This window comes from Bombus affinis, chromosome 8, assembly GCF_024516045.1.
Source record: "Bombus affinis isolate iyBomAffi1 chromosome 8, iyBomAffi1.2, whole genome shotgun sequence".
Lineage (NCBI taxonomy): Eukaryota > Metazoa > Arthropoda > Insecta > Hymenoptera > Apidae > Bombus > Bombus affinis.
Genome location: NC_066351.1, coordinates 5,041,737 through 5,063,219, shown reverse-complemented (window position 1 = coordinate 5,063,219; position 21,483 = coordinate 5,041,737). Strand labels below are relative to the sequence as shown.

The 21,483-nt window shown below is 39.1% G+C and overlaps 1 protein-coding gene across 8 annotated transcripts in view; it reads left to right on the top strand.

Moving 5' to 3' along the window:
• Positions 1 to 21,483, top strand: part of LOC126919626 (probable nuclear hormone receptor HR3) — a 137,016-nt gene that overhangs the window by 35,175 nt on the left and 80,358 nt on the right. For 2 of the 8 annotated variants that reach the window (XM_050729096.1, XM_050729091.1), the window contains exon 1: positions 19,788 to 20,865. The exons of the other annotated variants lie outside the window; for them this stretch is intronic. The gene's annotated coding sequence lies outside the window, so the exon portion shown is untranslated. Of the gene's footprint in view, positions 1 to 19,787; positions 20,866 to 21,483 lie in introns of those variants that run through there. 8 annotated transcript variants of the gene reach the window in all.

Sequence of the window (21,483 nt, the reverse complement as noted above, 5' to 3'; positions counted from 1 at the left end):
CGATGCTTTGCGTTGTAGCCCACACAGAGAAAAATGTATAATTCAGCGGAGCGGATAAACACGGTGTTACCTGTGATCGGAGTCACCTGGTAGTCCGGTCACGAATTTATTTCACAACTACATAACTTTCCTAACGCTTGGAACAGAGTAGCAAAACGAGGATTGCGATCTCGGGATTTGTTTGGAGTCCAAACATGCATACAATAGCGGTTGCTTCGTTAACGTCCGACAAAACGAAGTAATACATTTTTCTCGCTGTGAAAATCTCGTTCTATTCGTGACAATGAATCCACGTGAATTACCAGTGCGCCCTGTTGCTGATATTATAACCCAGATTCTATGTGAAAAAATAAGTTGAAAGTTTTTCTTCTTGTATGCTAATATTTGTACCTACGTTTGTGCTTATAATATTGGACAACGGAGAACTTGTAGTAAAGCTGGGTACCGATGTATCATCAATTTTATTATTTTTGAAATTGTTGAGAATTTTTATCATTACCCAATACATATATATAAACATAATTAACGCGGTTAATTGTACTTAATATTTAAAGTCAGCTCTTCGTAAAAAAGAACTTTGTATAAAACTTTTTTATGTTTTTGATTTATATATGTAGAATCACCTTTTTTACCTCTTTACGAAATACTCTGTATAGTCGATATAAATAATTTCGACCTTTGACCCTTATGAAATGAAAATTAATAACCATACATAATATGCCATAAAACTTAACACCGATATCAGCGGATATATTAGCTGTAAAAAAAAAACTGAAAAAAGTACCGCCCAGCTACCTTCAGTATCAGCTTCAATAAAAAGCAAGAAGGTACGTGATGTAAACGTATCTTGCAAGTTACGAAATCCAAGTACAAAGTCCACAGTACTGCTACGCGAGCCAAGAAAGAAAGACGAAAAGAACATAGATCTCGCCAACAAGAAAACACAATACAACGACTTACTACGTGACTAAAAACTATAGAGCAAAAAAGAAGAAACTAGAAGGTGAAAGAGTTAGAAACAGAATGGTTTCGCGATGTTTAACAACTGCGAAGAGGAAAATTTGAAATTTTGCATGAAGTCGCGTTCGACGACGCGTATTGCATGAGAGCGCACGCACACGTGCAACCAATGCGCCGCGCGGTATACTCTCACTGTCCTCGGGGACGTTGCTCGAGGACGAGGATAAATTTTCCTCTTCGCGCCGATATCAATGATTTCCCCTCCTCGCGGTGCAACGAGCGACCAGCAAGAAGCGGCGGTCTTTGCGTTCGCGAGCGTTACAGGTTCGTGTTCGCGAATCGTTAAACTGTTATATAATGCTCTCTCAAATTGTTCACTGGAACGCTGTGTATTTTCTGCAAGTAGCGTTTGAGCCGCCGCGCCGCCACATTGAGGACGATTTAGGTGTGCAAATTTTTTTGTTAAAAGAAGTGTTTACTGATTTCTTTTTAATTCTTTTTGTAGTAAGAACGTAACACGTATTTCTAAATCTTTTTAGAATTTTAGTAAATGATTATGAATATAGGGCGTGGGTTGAGTATAATGTTGGAAGCTGGAGATATGAATCTCATTTTTTTTTTTTTTTTTTTGCGTACAATGGACTTTCCTATGACAGCTCTAGGGTAACAGGCCTAATCCTGATCCTAATCCTAACAGTAATAGAATCATTTTTGTTTTTAATTAGTTATTTGGATAACTCTGACCAAAGTTAATAACATTTATTATAACGTGTACTTCCTTTTTTATGATATCTTTGTTTATAATTCTTTTCTGAAATACTCTGTTTTATTCTGCAGTTCTTTTTCTTATTTTAATTCAAGTATTATAAAGAAGAATTTGTTTCTCGATAAACTTCTTAATTAGTGTCAACATCAATTATCAAGTAAATTAGTTACTTTATCAGATAGACGATGTGATAACAACCTTTATTAGATAAATTTATGTACTTAATAATAGTTATAAAACTCATATCGTCGAAAAAGAAACGATCTTTTAATATAATAAAATTAATTGTTACGCGTATGACGCTCGTTATTATATCACGTATTAAGCGTGAACGAGGCGGTTTGACCGATCAGTAACGAATATTCATTCGAATTCGTTCAACTTAATTCCTTTTACGGCCGTTGAAATGTCGCGTGTAGCGCGTTCGCGCGTTCTGCGAATAATTCCCTCTTGGTTCTCACGCTGAACGGTTGTTTGTATTCGGAAATTGAAACTGACGAATGAAAACGGTTTTTCTGTTTCGATTACTTATTTGTTTATTTAATGGAGCTTTTCAATTTTTGTTTCGTATTTTCTGAAATAATAAGTAATATTACAGAATGCATAACAATGTAAATGTTCATCTTTTTCTTAACAGAAATATTAATAAAAATTTCTTCTATTTCTCTAAAAGTTCAAGAAAAATCTTTTAAACTACACACGAACCACAATAGGAAAAAAATTGTTTGACGAAGAAATTGATTAAATCGTTTAATTGTTTCATTAGTTTTAAACACTCTTAGTTAATATCCATGCATTTATGAAACCTTTAAGCCTCCTTTCAATACGATATAAATTTGTTGCAATGAAATAAGTCTTCACATTATGTTCCGCTATCAAAATTACAAAAACTCTATAACATTGTTCAAGTAAGTTATAATTAAGATACATTTTTTTATACGCGTTTGCTACGACTTCATTCCATTACCGATTAATACCAACGCATTTTTTATGCGAAGTATGACACTGCGCGATTTGTCAATCTTTCTACAAAATTTATATTACTTATTGCAAAGTTCAGCCTTCCTCTATATAAATGCACAATTCATAGACACATTTTATACAACTGAAAGGACGATAGACAAAACGATTCGGATGAACGTCGAATGATTAATAGATGTAATCGAATTTAACGAGGTGTAAAATATCGTGATATCGGAACGAAATTAATCCCGTTAGCACGGCACTTGGTATCATTGAACGTCTTGCGAAAATCCCCTCTGTATTCGTGCGCGATAAATCATCGTAATTTCGTGTTTTACGGCGGGCCGTTTCGCGTCGCCGCATTACGACGACTGGAGGCTGCGCGCGCAAATCAAAAGACATTACGTTGTCAATTGTAACTTATGTTAAATTATAAGCATCGCACGACGACGGTTTACACGCACTGGAGGCTTTGCCTGCGGGCGTAAAGGCAACACGCGGAGAAAGATCAAGGAACGATAAAATGCAAGTACGCTGTATTAAAGATTTGCGCAACGATCACTGATCGTGCCATATAAGGTCGGCAAAAAATCTCGAGACTGTGTGTTAGATCGTAAAAAAACGAAATTTACAACGTGTAACGTTGAACGTACCGTTTGTTTGTTTATTACTTTTCTTTCATATCGTGAGAATTTTTATTGTACTCCGTCCGAAAAGAGAAAAGCGGGAGCTGTAAGCTGAATAAAACCATAATTATATAACGAATCATTTTATGAATGCTATATCATTTATTATAGAAATGTACCTAATTAATAATAACACAAGAAACATATGGAAATTAATTCTTAAACAAAGTTCGTTCTACACTCTGCATACATGTATTTCATAACATTTTATCGCGGACTACTACTTACTAAAGTACTTTTAAAACATTTACGAATTAGAAGAAGTGACAAACAAATACAATAAAAAGTATATATAAAGATACGATCCTACGTAACGCTACATGGAAATATTGCCTGAAAATATGATTCATTGGCATTGTGACATCACTATCGTAGAATATCTAAAATTTTTGCACAATACCCAACCAAAATACATTCACATTCTAATTTCATAATCACTCAATATTTTTACGCATTCCTGACATTAAAAACTCTTAATTAATCATCCATAATAAACAGATAGACTAAACTTTCATCTCTACAGTATTTCAGATCGTAAAACATCGAATAATGTTGTTGAATAGAAGCGAAAAGAGAAGCGAAAAGCGAAGTTCGCAGAATTTCGTGTCTATTTATGGAACATGTACACTATAATGACTAACGCGTAGACGCGTGCAGTTACGAATAGCTCAATTAGATCGTTCTACATTGTACAGCCGGGCGTAGTAGAGGAATCGCGTACGCACTGTGAACGTTATACACAGTGTACGTGAACACGAGGCGTAGCCCGAGGTCTGCAACGGGTCTTTCGCGGGGCAAAAAATTCCTGGAAAAAATAAGGTGCAATCGCTCCGTGTGGCGAGCTAAATATTTTACGCAACGAGGGCACGGATAACTGTGATCAGCATAATTAGTTTCACGGGTTGCGTTGGCTACGCGGCGCGTTGCCTCGTTGCATGCTTGTAAAAAGTCAATCCGAGAAAGGAACATTATCATAAATCGCTATCGGGATACGTTAGGTTGTGAAACAAGCACGGAAGGGGCAAGTTCACCGAGTCGTTAGACGATGTAAAAATAGAATAATATCAGGACCTCTTCAGTAAACAGAAGGGGAAAGAAAGAAAACGATGTTCGCGTATATTCCATTCGTAGTTCCCTTCCATCAAGCGCAGATGGACTTGGTTGTCAAAGGAATATCGATTTGTTCGAGTTTAACGGTAAACAGAGTTCTAATGCTCGTATTTGGTGTATCAAGGAATGCAGGAGAGTTCCAAGTCCGATGTTGGCCGGCGAAATCGACACACTCGAATTCGGTAACAAACCCCCGTATGTTTGAATTCGATATCGAGCAGAATCGATTCATTCAAATTCGAAGGCAAACAAATTCGCTAGAGAGCGAGACGGATGCACTTAAAGCTCGGCATGAAAAAAAAATCGATGGGGTCGAATCGAGGAACAAACGAGACAACCCATTTGTTCGATTCGCGCGAATCCGATTAAACTATATTTTTCGAGTAATTTTCAAAAGACTCGAAGATTTAAAATACGTGATTGCGTTTATTTAGAATATGTCTATTATATACACATAGATACTTTCACAAATACAGGCGAATAATGTGACATTGAATGTAATTAATATCACTTTTGTGCGACAGCATTGAATAAAATATTCGCCTTCTCCATTAACTCATCAAAATAAATGGTTCTGGATTCTTTGCACCTACAATTACTAAAAATATTCAAGAGCTTCTGAAAACGTTAATACCGAGTTTTATTGAAATGAGAGCTGGGAACACGTATTATACGTACCTGTATACTTTCGTCGTTTTGCTTTAATTAAAATTAGTTAGGTGTGATATGTTTATGTATGAATTATAGATTATTAACTCTAGTGTTAATATTCGACATTGACTTTCACGCCTGCAATATACACTTATGTTCACAGCCTGTCCTTTAGTAGTCGGTATTTCCTGGTTAAAAGTTTCAAAAGTGTCTTTTTGAAAAATGAGTTATACATGTTATTGGCTTCCTAATAATCTTCACCATAATCTTGATCAATGCGAGATTCAACGATATATATAGTTATAACAATACATCGCAACTTATTTTTACCGCTGTTACAATCTGGCAAATATCTCGTATGCGCCTTCTAAATATCTCAATGTCCCGTTTAATGTATCGAAATTACTGAATGTCCAAGATCAAATTATATCTCGAAGATCTGAAGTAAATGATGTCAATTACATTCTGAACATCTCTAATAATAATTTTATTGATGCCAATTTAAGAACGTTTAGAACCTTAGAAGATAAGATCTATTAATATAATAGATCATCCTACAGGAAAGACAGAGATAATATTCAAAATAAAAATATTTAATGAAAAGTACTACAAGAAAATGAGGTGTTATCTCATATTATAGGTGCTGCTCTACAATCTGAAAGATTTATGTTATGTTATGAATTTATAAGCATTTATGAATATAAACTATATCGCACATATCTTAATATTTGAAAGCACGAATATTTTTCTATTAAAATTCAACGTTGCTCATACAGTTGTCAGACGAAATATGTTATCACTTGTATCGTGCGCCTTTAAACTCTTTTTGATTATTTTTATCTTACATATCATGAATATGCGACGTATAAATCTTTAAAAACGATATCATAATAGCTATACGCGTTAACATTATGTTAACCATGAAGCATCTTACAAGCGTAAAGACTTGAAATAGAAAGTCGTAGGTCAAATCAGCCAAATTTCAAAATAGCCGAAAACCCATTTCAAAACTGGCTATTGTGTACAATCTATCTCGTGTGTACAAGTATTAGCCGTCGAATAAATTACAACGCACCGAATAAGAATGGAGTAATCGATTCGCAGAGGATACTCACTCGCGGGTTCGCCGATGGCGGTCATAGCGGCGGTTGTAACGACGCGACGCAACGGTGGAGAACGGAGAAGGCGCGAGAATGCGAAGGGAGAAAACCATCTGTCAAGTTAGTAGTCGCTTTCCCCGCCTGGGGCAGCCAAATCGTTTCCGGGCCCGGACCCGGGCCTACAGCCTCGTCGCCTCTTTTCTTCTTCGTCTTCTTCCTTCTTTTTTCTCCCCACTTCTTTTCTTCATCGGTGTAGTTTCTGTTCGTTTCACGTTACTCTCGCTTTGGCCGTATGCCGAACCTGGTCGATGCGAGTTCATTGGTTGCGCAACTCGCCAAAACCAGCATCTCGCCCCACGTGCTCGCTTCGCTTGAGTTTGATACTTTCGCATGGCAGTGGAGTCTTGTTCTGTTGTATGGAGAACCGGTACTGTGTTCCATGATGAAGTTAACACTGGAAATACGGATCTTTGAGGTATACTTAAATGTTAAAGTATCATAATGGAAATAAATGTATAATAATAGACAATAGACAATAAACAACGAGAGAAATAGATAGATCATAAATAATAATAAATAAAAAATAATAAATTTCTACCTCTATTAAGGTCTATATTATTTTTCCCTAAGGTTTCTGTATCTATTTAGTAATTGTACAATAGGAAGAAAATTGTCATCATCAAACATTTAAAACTGCACAATATTAATCCTTTTTTGCCATGTTTTAGTTTTATATTATTAAATAATGTGCTAAATGTAATATAAAGTATTTGAACAATTTTGTTTTTTAATAAGTATGAGATAGATATATAAAATTCGTTCGACGCTTAACATCCTAATGAGAATAAAGACAATAAAATATCAGAGAGGTAAAATCCTAGATAATACAATAGATTCTGGTTTCAATTTTTTGCTATAAGAATCGTAGCTATTTTCTTTCCTTCTTCTACTACACAATGTAGTAGTCAAGATTTGATTTCGTATATTTAGAATAAAATAGAGATGTTATTTTTGCACGAGAAAATATTATTCACAATGCTGTATTTTACACTTCCATCGTATCTCATAAATTGGTATTACCTACAATTACTGAAAACATTTCTGGGAACTATTGAATTAAACAAGAAAACGAAGGGTTGATCTTATTGTGCTTGTCTTTCTCGAGACAAACCGAGTCCAAGAAAGAGAGCCACGTTACGTGAGGAAGATTACATAATTGTTAATATCTTTTATTCGCAGGTACGAACGTACAACAACCGATTATATGATAATTGCATGTTGTCCAATTGGACGTCAATAAGGAGTTGCGTCGCAATTACGCGAAATAATATCTTGCTCGTGAGACTAAATTTTGCCGCGATGAGTTTCGAGCTCACGCGATCTTTAACAGCTTGCGAATGAAATCGATTTTATACAGAAGTAAACAAAATTAACCGTGCACCTGCTGCGTATGATCCTCAACTCTGACCATTCGAGTTAAAACTAATCAAATCTACATCGTCTCTTGAACCAATTTATCATTCTTTATTCAACGTATATCATCATCCAGTTAACAAAATAGCATCGAAAACCCAGGAAGAAAAGGTCCTCTTTAGAAACCAACGAAATTAAAAAAACCTCTTTTTAGCTTTGTATCTTCTCTCGGTGCATCTGCGTGTCCCGAAACCAGCGGCCACCCTTAAATGGAACGAGCCGCGTGCTTTTCACTTTGTAACCGCCTTCATCACGGCGGAAATCTGCGTTTCAGCGAGGCCCAAAAGCGCATGAAACAGAAGAACCTGGACGAGGGAAGGGCAACAGTCGAATTCTCGTCTCTGGTGCAGGTCGCGATGCATATATCGAGTGGACGACGTTTTAGCATCGACGACGATCTCCGAGTGAGACCAGCAGCAGAAGCGGCGACGGTAAAAGAGAAAGAGAAAGAGAAAAGGGTGGATAAGAGAGGGATGGCTAGAAGGTGGGAGGAAAAGGGAAAGAAAGAGAGAGACCCAGATTTCATTTTCGTTGATGAGCTTGGCATCGGTCCAACTCGACTAAATATATACTCCCTTTCTCTTCCTCTCTTTCTCTCTCTCGCGCTCCTACCCCTCTTCCCACCACTTCCATCCCGGCCCGTACCCTTTTCTTTTTCATTTTCGTCGGGTTCTATGCAACCAGAAACTCGGTAGATCCGCGAGCGAATTTCTGCGACTTGAACCGTGCAAAATTATCTGTAATATTAATCCGATAATATTAAAATCATGATGTTTGTATATCCGTGAGACATAACCGGACATAATCTGTCAAAGAATTAAGTGGTTCGGTTACATGTTTAGGTATTAGAAAATGATAGAAAATGATCAAAATCTGTGTAGATCTACCTAAATATTAGTAAGGTATCATTCTATAAATACCAGGAAATTGTAGAAATATAATTACTCATAAAATAAAAATTGGAAAGGATTTATATTAGATGAAATTAAGTGTAAAGTTAAAAATGAATACATGGGATGGAGAAATTCAAGCGGAAATAGGATATTCTATGCAGAAGATAAAAGTCGCTATTGATATAATATTAATATCCAGAAGTCTGTTAACAATAACAATTTTCACTAGTAGAAAACGTAAATTGAGAATAATATTATGATTAAAGTGACTAATTTTACTTTTACGTATGACTACGTAAATGCGTTTATGTGATTAATATTTCATCATCGAACCCTTAAATTTATTGTTATTCACATCTGAAACGTACAAATTCTCGTAACACGTTCGCAGAAAACTAAAATTCCCGAAATTCCCAAATCGTGTAACAGAATAGATGCGAGGTCGGAGAAATCGTTCGACGTCCGAAGATTAGACACCATAAACCAAATCACCAAAACGAGAAAGCTAAAGGAAGGTAGAACACTCAGACAACAACTAAAGAAAAAATAGTCAAAAAAAAAAAGAAAATACACAATGGATAGCCCAAAGACGGGTTGATTCTGTTGACGAGCGTGAATTGAACAGGCCTCGAGAAAAACGACAGTCAATGCGTGCGATCGAACCCGCGTTCGTCGCAATTTAATTTATGACTGTGCTCGTTGTAAATTTCACCTCGCATCTTGTTACAGTGCCGAAACCGTGCAATGAACCCGCCTGTTCCAACGAGAAAGCTGCCTACGACAATGTCTCGATTCATTTCGCTGCGAGCAGGTACCGCTGTCTGCAAATGGCAATGAATTTCAAAGCGGCGCGGCGGGGAATAGCGGGCGGAGACTTTCGTTTATGGTCCCCTATAGAGGGGAAAATCTCGTCAACCGCCCTACTTAATTAAAGAAACAGGTAAATCCAGCATCGGTAAATGGCAACCGATACGACCGCAACGTTGTTGCTATATGTATGTTGCTGGTAAAGGAATTTGGAAATGGTTTTTCTTTATTAGGGTGATCTACCACGTTTTCTTTAACTTTGAAATTCACAGATAGTTTCTTTAAAACCCACAATGATTATATACAATAATTTCCAAGTGTTCCGGTGCGTGTTCTTAACGACCCATTAGGTTCATTATTCGAGATTTATAAAAATTATAATTTATGTTATTGTACCACAGTTATAATCTTATAAGCATATTACAAATATTTCTCCGCATTATATCAGTTTCCATTGTAACGGTCGGTGCACATATTACGACAATCAAGCAGGTGAGGACTATATTGGTGAAATTTTCAGATTCCCAAAAAAATCGCGATGAAGTCATCGAGTTTGGTGATACGTCGCTTTCACGAGCAAGCCGATTACGCGATCGCGCCGTGTCCCTGCCGCGAAAACAATCCGGATCTTTGTGAGTGGAACGTCGATTGAAATCGTATAAAATATTTTTTCTCTCTTAATTGGACATTGTACGATGGCATTGTTGCGCGATCGTGACCTCTAAAGAACGCGTTAATTGTCTCTCTTTCTCTAGCTCCACTCCGAACGAAACCTCCAAAGATAATACATTAAAACCATCCTTGAAGTAATATATAAAATTCTACTCCAAAAGAAACAACTTTCAGGATCCATAAAAGTTTCACGAAAGTTTCATAAAGCTGATGCATACAGTTTCTCGTGGAGAAAGTAATTCCTGCGAAGACGCAGCTGCTTGAAAAAATTCGATTGTCGCGTACGCGGATCGATTGTCATTCGACGAAGGCTTCAGCCGCGGGAAACGTAATAAAATTTTCGAGAAAACTCTGGTTCGAATGTCGTTTTGGTGAAAACGTCGCGCGAACGACGGGGAGCGATTGCGCGATCTTTCGCCGGCAATTCTACGAGCGGAGCTGCTCGTTTTCGGGTGACGACGGGAATTTCAATGGGCAGAGTTATATATCGGCGGGTGACGCGGCTAACGGTACATCCCTGCACGCTTTCAATGGTCTACCAACCTACCTACCTATCTACCTACGTACCTATATATCGCTCATAGCGCCTAGGCCCGCATCGATCGCGCCTATATGCATAACGCGTACATACATACATACCTATCGATCGCTTCGTTTCGTCGCTCTCGTCATCTCTCTCGTAGCAACCCCTCTCTCGCTGTCTCTTCGTCTTCTTCTGCTCTTCACCGGTAGTGCCATGCCGTCAGGCTTGTTTTCTCGAACGAGAGAAGGCGGAAAGTACGCTCTCCGGCTCTCTTTTTCTCCGCCTCCAACCTAGTCCAAGCCTTTGGCAACGCGAGACTTCTTTACCTCTCGATCATACTTTCGGCTCCTTTTTTCCCTTTCCGTTAATTTTTCGTCATTTTTCTTCTCCTCCTCCACCTCTTCTTCCTCGTCTTACTCTCTTTCGTTTCGTTTTCTTTTCTCCTCGCAGCCTAGCTTTGACTAAACCCTTGACTGGTTACCGAGTAAACCACGAGAGACGAAGAACGAGAAAGGAGCTTCTCCGTTTGTCGAAATTGGGAAATCCTCCACAGCCGCTTCGAAAGAGCTCTAATTGTTCCGTCGGATTTTTTCGAAGTCGATCATATCGAGACTTTCGACTATATTTCAGTTGATTGAAAGGGGCGTTACTCTTTGTGCGAGCTGAGAGTCGTTCCCTCGCGATCCTCGTGACAGCTTGCTGCCTCCTTTGTCGACCGTGTCTTTTTGTATTCCGATTGTATCCGTAGCTTGTATCGTATTCGACGATTATGGATATGTTTCTAAGATTTCTCTTTTTAACGTTCTCAACTTGCTTCTTTCCTTTTCTTCCCAATTTTCATATTTCTCGAGGGAGTCTGTGAAACGAAGTTCCCTATGAAAATTTCTGGTCTTCCATTTGCTTAATTGATTCACGACGAGTGTACAGATCCATTAGCCGGCTGATAGCTTTTCCGTGGACAGTCAGGAACGTTGAAGATACGGGTCATTGACAGTGACTGCGTGTGAATAACTGTAATCCGCCGTTTCACCGTACACGGTAGAACCGGTAAACAGAATACACATGCCAGCGTCTCCAACCAAATTCGTTATCCACGGGAGCACTAGACGACGAGAGTAGGAGGAGGAATTAAGCAAGCACGACGGGAGATGGAACTTTCTAACCATTTTATATAGACCGAATCGACGTTATCGTTGCTGATAATCGTCACCTTCTGACAGACTGATCAACGCCGGATTTCGGATGTTTACCTACCCCTTTGATATCTCTGGTCTATGCTCTTGTATTGCTTTCATATCATCTCATAAATTTCGGATTATCTCTCAATAAAAGATAATAAACTGTTTTATAAGGATATTAGTTTTTTCACTGAACCATCGAGAATATTGATCTTCACGCTTTATGATTTTGCCGACGACATAACACTTTCAATATCTGATAATTTGAACGACTATTTGATCGTTCCGTATCTTCTTGAATATGACTGCCTGTTTAACAAGTAAGCTGTATTTATCGATTGCTAGTGTAGTAAAGTTTCAGTCAAACGAAACATATTGTTCCCACTGCAAATTTCACTGGTCGTTCCTTTATAATAAACCCGCCATGCTCTTGTTAACAAACAATTAATAGGAAACGGTCAGAATTATACGGTTACGTTGTATTATAATATATATGCATAGATAGTATATAAATCACCCATTCGTTAACCATATCCAACATTAAATTAATGTAGCAGGAATTTAGATAGAGCAAACTAAACCATTTTTAGATAATAATTAATATATCCGCGATCTCGTTACTTTTTACACAAGCTTGAAAATCAATTTAACTTCGTCATGTTTTTGATTAAATAATGAAAGAAATATTTAATGGTATTAGAAATGAAGCAACTCTTATCGTATTTCAATTATTAGCGACAGTTTTATAATTACATCACCCCAGAACTTAGAATTCTCAAATAATTCCGAAGAATAAAATCCCGCTATTCCATTACACCGTACCTAAATACATACAGGATATAGATATATTCTTTCTTTTCGAACGGTAAACCCAGCTCTCGAATAGCATACACGCTATAGATTATAAAGACAAGTGGTTCAGGAGTACAATAAACGCATCTCCTCTTCCGTTTCCCGCGTGGCGGCCGCTGCAGCGGAAACCTTCTCTTGTTATTGAAAAATCATACGAAAAGCGATACGTCGTTCCGTGCGGGTGCGATGACTCGATTAGAGGATATTCCTTTATTTTTTTTTTTTTTTTTTTATAATACTTTCCTCCCTTCACCGAGTTCTCATTCATTCACGACGAGCACCTTTGCCTACGATGTCGATCGTGTAGGTAACCTTGTTAGTTCACTGAGTCTCTTTGCCTTCGCTGTACATAATAATAGGAGTCCTTTTCTGGTTCGGTATTCGATCGCTATAGATCAATCGATCTTCCCACGTACCTGTACGGAAATCTCTGTATAATGTGCAAAACGACAATGAGATCGACAGGAGGGTGGACGACCTAACGGTACGATATCGTGTGTCGGTCCGTTCGCGGTGATCGAACAATTTGTACGATTTCAATTTTTATAGTATACTGGGCTGATTGTGTTACACTCCGCATGTGATGGACAGACCAATTTTTTATACACTTTATTTTATTGAGTTTTCTACACGGTACAGTTTTTAACATTGTGGCTATGGAATTTCATGTAGGTATTTATTTTTTATAATATTATTTTCTCTTCCATCTAGATCTTCCAATTTTATGACATTCAGAGAACTTGAAGTATTTTTACTACTATTTTATTTTTTTTATTTTTTTATTTCAGCACAAACTTCAATGGAATAATATTTAGTTAGCTTTAAAATGAAAATATAAAATCTTTTAAGAAGATTTAATTTATCCAAAATTCATGCAAAGCTAGTTTCTTAATTGTTAGATCGCAATTAACTTTCCACTAGACGAATATCAAGTCGAGAATAAGGTAAAAAAGAAATATATGTATACAAATTAATGGAAAGAAAATTTCGCGGATACGTGTATGTTCTACAAGCATGACGAGAAATAAAGAAGTGAAATATGCTTTTAAAGCGCGGTCGGGGGACAGAGAGTGGAGTCAAAGCAAGAGAGTCGAGGAGTAAAACGTAAAACGCGAAGAATAAGAGCTAGAGGTAAAAGACTTAAAAGAGCTAAAGAGTTCATAAGAAATAAAGTGCAAGAAGAGAATATAGACTCGGGAGTTTCGGTCGTGTCGCGATATACCTCGAGTATAGTTTTAAATTGGACACTTTTATTAAGAAAATTCTGTAGGAAAATAAAAAATACAATTCACGAGTTCATAAGACATCTTGGATTCAATATTTAACCCTTAACTTCGGCTCCGAGTGTACTTTACTTAATTGTATGATAAATTTCGTTTCCTTGAATCTTCCGGTATGATTTAACGTGTTTAAATAACATCTTTTATCGCTTAAGAAGTTACAACGTTCGTGCAACAGCGGCATATAATGTTGTAATAGAATCTCGTCCATATCTTGGAGGAAAATTAAACGCGTTCGAATGATCTATTACGGCGATAATGTTCGTGGGACAATGAAGAATGTAATATCTACAAGCTGCTTGCTGTCACGGTTACTTTCCATTATTATGAAGTTCCACTGGAGTGATGGACACTATGCAATATCTCGAGCTCCACGCCCTTGCACGTTTTCCGCTACAGATGTCACATGATACGGGACATCAGGTCCGAAATAACACTGAATTTATAGCGGTACTGTCCATCATCGTGTGCCGCTGTTTGGAGCTTGTTTATTGCACACGAAGTGCATTTATGCTTTTAATAAAAACATTTTCATAGCGAAAAACCATGTCGGAAATTCAAGAGCTGTGGCTGTGCTACATTTATATTGTTATCGGTTTTGTACACTTGCCACTAGTATACTGTTATTAAAAGTTGTGCTTGGAGCAGAGAATGTCACAGAAAAAAAGATGATTTTCGCGGAAAATCCAATAAAATGTTTGTAGAATAAATAAGATAGATGAAAAGTAAAATACAACAATCTGAATATTCGTTTGTGCGTTGCAAAAAAAGAAAAATATTATACTATGATCAAACAAATTTATCAATTTCGACGATTAAAACGGTAAATCCTTGTTCAGATTAGCCAAGTTGCTTTTTTTTAAGCTACCTGTGTCAAGTAATTTCAATTTAAGCTTGCGTATATATAAGTCAAGTTATCTGTATCTTGAGGCAAAACAAGAAAACTAACTTCAACGAACGGATATCTAAAGTGACGCCAAAGAAGCTGATACTTTGTTGGAATAATAAATGTAGTTTATTTTAAATGAACACGTACTTTCATTAGTTTGTAACTCGGATTGTACACAATTCACAATAAATTCAAATTGTGCTTCGTGTTCCAAGAAATAGTTGAAAGGACGTCAACTTCACTCGAAAACTGGTAAAATTCAAATCTAGTAAACGACAGTAACGAGCAGTTTGAGTTCAAGCAACTTTCACTACGAAAATATTTGATATCATTTAACCACTTTCTACTCTTAGTGTTAACAAGTGCAAAAAATAAATCGAATAAAAGATCCGAGAACGTGAGATCTGTTAAAACCCTAAAACTTCAACTTTCCCTAGATCACCGTATATCTTCCGCTTCACCTGCCTCGATGTAACGATATTTGACACTTGCCGTTCAATGGCTGGCACACCTGGAACGAAACAAAGAAGAAACCCAACAAACGCAATCGGGCAAAGAGCCGAAGATTTAAGAAAACGAAAGAAAAAAACCGAGAAAGAACCGCGAAGATCCTGTTTTACTTGCTTCCTTTTATTCGAAGGCTTCAGTATTCACGCAGTGCCACGTGAATCTTTCATCGTTGAACATACGAAGAAACAGGTACCGTTCCGCGTAATGTTCCACGGGCGTAAAAGAACGACTGGTTCACCGCTCCTTTGCATTCTCGTCGGTGTGGTTGCACGCCCGGTTCCGCGTTCGCGAGTTAATTCAGATCGTGCGGCCGAACAACAGCCGGGCTTCTTTGTATTCGACGCAGCCTCTGGACTCCTGATTAGGGTTAACGGTGGTAGCCAGTCGATGGGTGTACCTTCCTTGTCGTGTATACATAACGCCTATAGGCGTCATCCCTACCGATCGATCCCTCGTGAGATCGATCGTCTCGTGGCAAGTGCGTGCGCCGCTCGTGGAACATGCCTCTCGTTCGTCACAGGAAAATCGGAGAACTTTCCGCGAAAGCCCTCAAAAATTTAAATGAATACCTTATCAAGAGGGTAAAAAGATGAAAGTAGGAAGTTGGGATGGGAGTTGTCGCTTGGCAATCACCTGCTTGGTATTTCGGATCAACGTCCGCTGTGGGAGGATGAAAATGAAATGTCAATGGGGATGGTTCTCGACTGAGGATGATTATGGTAATTAAATTCGTTATTGTATACATTTGAATCTAAACGAGTAATTTTTTGGTTGATCAAGCCTGTCTATAACGATGGAATGATGGAGTGATGAAAGAACGTTCGTTCGAGGTAAGTTTGATCCTAGGCTAATGTCTGTCTACGAACGACTGAAAAAACGTTGTAATTATGTCAGCAAATGATGTGGAAAGAAGCTGAAACGCGGTATACTCTTCTATGGTTATATTTACTGCGAGCCGTAGGACATTTGCATTTGTGGCTGAATACCCTGGGCTCTTCCACTTTCTACCGTCATTTTTCAGCTTTCTTTCTTTCGTATTAAAGAGCCAACGTCTCCATAAAAAAGGGGCGAGAAGAGGCAAGCACAAGAAAGAAAGAGAGGAAGATGATGCAAAAAAAGAATACGTCGGGAGCGTTTACATTCGTCCGAAGTTAACTTCATGCTAAATTATAATTCTGAAAAAGTACGGCCGAGGTATGTCCTCGTTGCATGCTACGCCAAGCAATTTTATTCGTTTCCTTTTTTTTCGCTCCTTCTTCCACTACTCTCCGCTCAACCTCCTATCTGCCTTTTTTTAGAGGGACGAACTTGTATAATATTCAAGCTGAACTTTCCTATTTATCGTACATTCGTCCATCATAATTGAGCCACTGCCTTCCCTTTTCGTTTTTCTCGGAGTTAACGGGGAGCAACTTCTTGCATCGCCGCCGGTAATTTGCGGAATCGGAAAGAAATTTCATTCTTTCATGGCCCTTCGATGTCAATAGAAACTTTATGAAAATTCAATTTTCCTCCGATCTTGCGATTCTTCTTTGTTAGAATAAAAAGGATAGATCCGTTAAAAGTCTTTAAATATTATTTCTTTAAGAAGATCCCTTAAAGACACGATATCAATCAATCTGATTTAAGTTGCAAAGTTTTATCGGCTCGATGCAAAACGAATAATGAGAATACGAGGAGGGTGCGAGTCCCCTTTGTTATAAGAAACAGGATAGATCCATTGAGACAAATTCAACGTCTTTCTTAAAGACACGATATTTAGAATGCAATTAAGAAGATGTTATTTAAAGAAAGGTACGCTTCATATTTTAATTATAAGGAGTACTTTGCTTCGAATAGTTTGTACATTTTTGTACATTTAAATTTATAATATATATAAATATATAAATATTCGCAACCTAATGCCAATTATCAATTATCAAATCTGTTTTGTTTAAGTTAGAAAGTTTTATCTATTCGATGCAAAACAAATAATGGTAACCTAAAGTAGATATAATTATTCTCTATTCTTAAAAAGGTTTAATGTACCGGTTAAAGAGTTAATGCCAGTCAATCTGATTTAAACCGAAAAGTTTTATCGGTTCGTTGCAAAATAAATAGTGGTAACCTAAAGAGGGTGAGTGACCTACCCGAACGTGACCCTGTTTCCCTGAGTTTCTCTCCTTTCCACTTCTTTTTTCTCTATACGCTATAGCACGATCTCGTGGAGGCTCTTTAGTTTCCTGTTCCTTTCCTCCCTTTTTAACGGTTTCTTCCTTTTACATGCGAGTTACCCTTCCCCTAGTCTATTCGTTTCCTGCGGAACGGGCCATTTTGTTTCGTTTTCCGTTTTGTCTGGAATTTCGCGAGCCCTCAGCCGCCTCTCTGCTCCCTTGAAAATTTGGTTTTCTTCTTTTATTAATATCAATGTTTCAGTATGCAAAAGCGAATCTTTCTTCTACCACTTTGGGGATGAGATTTTCCTCCTCGCCCCCGTAAAGTGGCGCGTTCCTTCCCAATGAATGGTTGATTCTGTGTGACGAGTAAGTTTCGCGAGCGAAAACCAGAGGGAGAACTTTTTTACTTTGACCAGGACGAGTGGCGACGCTTTCAGTGGAGATTCAATGACGTGGTAAAACGAGGATGCTTTTCAACTGTATAAAATTTCACATGAACGTAAATATTTCACCTTCAACGCAGAAATGGAGTGCAGAAATGCTACGCGTAATAAAGTTTATTGTTAAATAGTAATAGTTGATTTTAAAACGTTTGATGTATCAAGATAATAAGAATGGAAGCACGAAATAGTTCAATGTGAATTTATTCAACGTATTATATTTCATAACATACAAAATGTTAATTATTTAGTATGGGTTGTTCATACATTTATACTAATATATGATGTATAAAATATAATTCATTCTATGCAATGTAATGTATAATACATTTCAGTTAGATAATAACATACAATGTTACACTTTCATAATTCTCCTTGCTTTTTGTAAGTGCCTGGTGTTTGATTCTTAAGTTATTCACTGTTCTCTCCTTATTTTTCACTCTTCGATATGCGCTTCTCCTATTGTACAAGTTTCCGCACTCGTATATTCTTCTCGATCTGCTTACGACGTTACTCCACTTGTTTCCCTTTAAACGTGCCACCTCTTTCTAAAGCTTCTTCCGTGTTGGATCTATTCCGGAAGAATTTTTTATAGGATAAGCTGCGATATTCTTCAGCGTCAGTAATCCGTCCCTTCTTATTTTATTAACGCCTACGAAAGAAGTAAAGAAATTTTTCTTTATATTTTTTCAGTATTGCGACTTCCACCGTGAGCTTCTCCCGTTGCATTCCTCTCTAAGACTTCGCAATGTTCAAGGGTAATAAATTAAACGCTCTCCGTAAGAGCAAATTAATTTCCTTCCGGAAATCCCTAGGAACGAGAGAAGTTCCGGCTCTGCAGCGACGACAGCTTCCTAGCTCGTGACATCACCCTGATGATGAAAACGTAATGAGCGCGAACTATTGTCAGAAAAAAAAGACGAAGAAATAAGAGAGACCAGCCTATCTCAACCTGCTTCTCCCCTTTGAGAATCTTCCCTTTCTTTTGTGACCGCATGGTACTTTATATTTACGGGCACGACGAAATGCATCTCGTTTCTTCGTACACTCTGTCGATGCTCCCCTCGTTCACCCCCTTCTTTTGAAGCTCTTTTGAACTCCTAAGTATCCACACTTCCATTGTACCTCTGTCCCTATTCCACTCTCTCCGTTTTCACTTTCTCTTCCTCCGCCCTCAAACCCGAAAAAACAAAAAAAGAGAAAGATTCTTAAAACCGCCTGCATTAGACGAAAAAGTTCATTTCAAATGGAGTTGGCGAAACCGCATCTTCAACCCCCGGATGTGGTGACGCGCGGCGATTTTCACAAAGGACGGCTGCGCTATCACGCTTTCTCTTCTCTCGCGCTACGCAGACCTCGAAAACTCCGGCGATCACATGGAGGAAAAAGCAGGCCAGGGGGACGACCTACGCCAACCCTTTCCTGTTTACAACAATCACTCGACTCACGAGTGTTGTGTCCGCGACCGGTCAGGAACCACCCTCCACGCCTCTACCGTGTATTTTTTTCCACCGTTTCAACCCCCTCGGTCTGTCTTAAGGACAGATAGCCGCATACACACAGAGTTCCTCAGTTAGTTCGCCCCTCCGGCACTCTGCTGGATCTGCTCGCCTTGCTAACTCTCTCTTTTCTCGTCTCTCTTTCTCTCACCCTCCTCGTCCCTTTCGATTCTCCCTCCTCCCTCCACGTAATCTCCCTATCGCGTCCCACCACCCCACTCCCGTACCCTCTCTGTCGTGCCCTCCTCACTGCCTCGCTGCGCTCACGCTTTCCCTCTCTTTCTCTCTCGCTCCCTTCGTAGTCAGTCGGAGGGAGAGACACACTAGGACCGAGCGAGAGGGCGATAGTGTCACGGTGGGGCTGGCTCTCTCCGGTCTTGCGCGGCGCGCACCAGTCAACCCGGAGCCACGGTAGCGCAAGTACTGTGTTCGTCACGTTCAAGGGACAGTTACATCAGAAACGGCACGGCTCTTTTACCGGTCTTTAAATAACGTTCGTGTGCAAAGTGTGAGTTTCGCGTTGCGACCGATGTAACGACACGCGGCTAGATCGTCCCGATCGTTGGAGAACGTGTAACGGGCAGTTTTTTTTACATATGCAGTAATATTGTACGATCGAATCGAGTGCTTTAAATCATCGTGCCTACGCATGTATACACATGCATACATAGATATAGTAGAGATTATTGGATTGGAAAAAAATAAAGAATCTTATATATACATATAAATGTATATGTATATATAAAAATAATCTAACACAAAGGGAAAAAGGGTAAGGGGGTTGAAGATCCGCGAGTGGTGAGTGACAGGGGATATACGTACGTTGGACGACAGTAAGGGGGTTCAAGCGGAAATCGGCCGCGGATCGTGGAGAACCGATGGCACGCGAGACTACGGAGTCATCCCCTTTATCGGCTCGGTTCGATCGCGCTCTCAGCGATCCTCGTGCGTGGAAAGTCGCAGGGATGGGGTCGTGACTGTCCGTGAGTGTCAGTCGACGCCCCGGTCGCAACACGACGACCGTCGACAGTCGGTCAGAGGGAAGAAAGATCGTTGGCGGATCCTCTTTGAAAGCATAACGAACGATTTAGCCCCGTTATCGGACACACTGGGATTCGCCGCGAGTGGCGGCTGGCAAGAGGGGGAAAAAAAAGATATCGACGTTTCTCGACGCGGAGAGTGCTCTCACCCTCTCGCGTGGCGAACGTTCCTCAGCGAGAAGCGTGTGCAGCTACAGCCGTGTGTGCACCGTGGTCCCCGGTATCCATGGCCGGTTCACCAGTGAAAGTGAACGATGCGTCGAGACCACCGGCCTCGACACACACGCAGCTATTGTGACAGGGTTACATTTCTGTGATAAGGGAGGATCGCTATCGCTAACCTGGTGATTTTTGGATCGACCAAAGGTATCGTGCACTCCCTGGTTGACGTCTCGGAGGGCAACTTACGTAGAAGTGGTGGGTTTCACGATTTTACGTGTTTATTGTATATCAACTCGTCGTTTCGCTCGGTTCTGATATAATCGTGATAGGCGGACTCATATTATTTTGTACCTTGTCGTATTAAATCTGATTTTCCCGACCTAGTATATAGGATAAACGTAAGGGGAGGTTCGTGTTTCGTTCGGAAATTTTTCGTGGTATTTGGGGCACGGCGATCGAGATGCAAGTGACGTTTTCGATCGTATTTTTAGCATCGATTACATTCACCAGCTAACGATCGGAGAAGCTCTCGATAGTCGTGCTTGCGTGTCGACATTGCAAGATCTCTACCGTTTCCACTTGTTTACCGTGCCATTTGTCAGCTTCTACTGATTGAGTTCCTCCGTTTCGAAAGAAACCACGATTTAAATTGAAAACTCTCCCTTTTTTAGCATTTTCCATTCGACCTTTCCTTCCTCATTCCTTTTCTCAATTCTTTTCCTTTTCTCTTTTTATACCTCATTTAATACGAATTTTATTTATTTTCTCCCGAACGCTCGACGCTCCTTTCATGCGACTGTGAATGTTCCCCTGTTTTCTCGTCCTATCTTTCTCTGGCTCGCGATGTGCCTCCTCGTTCGCAAGTGTTTCGCT